At 35.4% G+C, this 1213-nt stretch overlaps 1 protein-coding gene across 3 annotated transcripts in view; it reads right to left on the bottom strand.

Moving 5' to 3' along the window:
- The window catches only part of LOC116674208 (gamma-aminobutyric acid receptor subunit beta-3), a 61489-nt gene that overhangs the window by 36230 nt on the left and 24046 nt on the right, over positions 1 to 1213 (bottom strand). The gene's annotated exons all lie outside the window — the stretch shown is intronic.

Raw genomic sequence — 1213 nt, 5'->3', positions numbered from 1 at the left:
GGGGGGGTATTTGAGAGGAAATATCCCACCCAACAGATAAAATTCAGTTTCCTTTCTTTCTAATGCAAATTTACTTTTTTTTTCAAATCATTAAACTGTTTTTTTATTCAACTGCCAATAGGTCCCATGTCTACATTTCAAGTGTTGTAAACTGATAGGATGTGGTTGTTTAACCCTCATGTTGTCCTCTGGTCAAATTGACCCGTTTTCCTACATTAATGTTCTTTTTCACTACCCAGTTGTGATTAACCAAAATAACATGACGCTCTTTTGGCAATACAAATCTCTACTTTCATTAATTTTGGGGCGTCTTGTTCAATTTTATAGCATTTGAAAAAAAAAATGTAAGTGGTTTTGATACAGTGTTGAGCAAAAGTTGACAAATTCAATTCTGTGATTATCCATCAACATCCATTCCTTTAATTTTAGTCTAAATAATTCCTAATTTCTGCTTTTCTAACTCAAACATTAGGTGTCATTTCCTATAAATGAGGTTTATTGACCATAAATTCCAAAAATAACTGTTAAACCAAAGTTAATAAGTCAAAAAAAGTGCCCAGCATTGAAAAAAAGAGTCAAAAGTGTTGAAAAAAGGGAGACAAAAAGGAAGAAAAAGTTACAAACATCGATAAAAAGTGTCAACAAAAGTGTTGGTTTTCAATTTTGACGGGAAGACAACATAAGGGTTAAAAGGTCACTCCAGCGATGCAATGCACTTTCATTAAGTTGTGGGACTGACAGGAGACGGATTATTAAAGGAAGGGTCCAAATCAAAGCCGCAGAGATATAGCCTTCTTACTTTTAGTCCTCATAGTTTGCATCAAGCTCCAAATACACTGGCCCCTACAACTGCATCAATGCCACTCAGCAGCATAATTTCGTTCAACTCTCCCTAGGTGGTGAATGCCAAAGTCTTTCGAACTTAAAGTAAAGTTGAAGCCCAATTCAAGATAACCCCGATGACACCGGGGTTATTTTCTGGGACGAGAAAATCCACTGTTGTCCCAGGCTGAGTGGCCCTCCCCATCACATGTGTGTTCAACCACTAGTGTCGCTTTAACTCTTTTTTTTTTCTGTTAATACATGACATCATGTCACTTCCCTCAACATCTTATTTCAAGATTGTATCTTTTTGTTATAATTTGACCTTCCTTAGTGTGCTTTATTATTTTGTCTAGAAAATGACTGAAACAGCTAAATTAACAATAATAAT

This window comes from Etheostoma spectabile, chromosome 24, assembly GCF_008692095.1.
Source record: "Etheostoma spectabile isolate EspeVRDwgs_2016 chromosome 24, UIUC_Espe_1.0, whole genome shotgun sequence".
Taxonomy (NCBI): Eukaryota; Metazoa; Chordata; class Actinopteri; order Perciformes; family Percidae; genus Etheostoma; species Etheostoma spectabile.
This window is presented reverse-complemented; position numbering and strand designations above follow the sequence as displayed.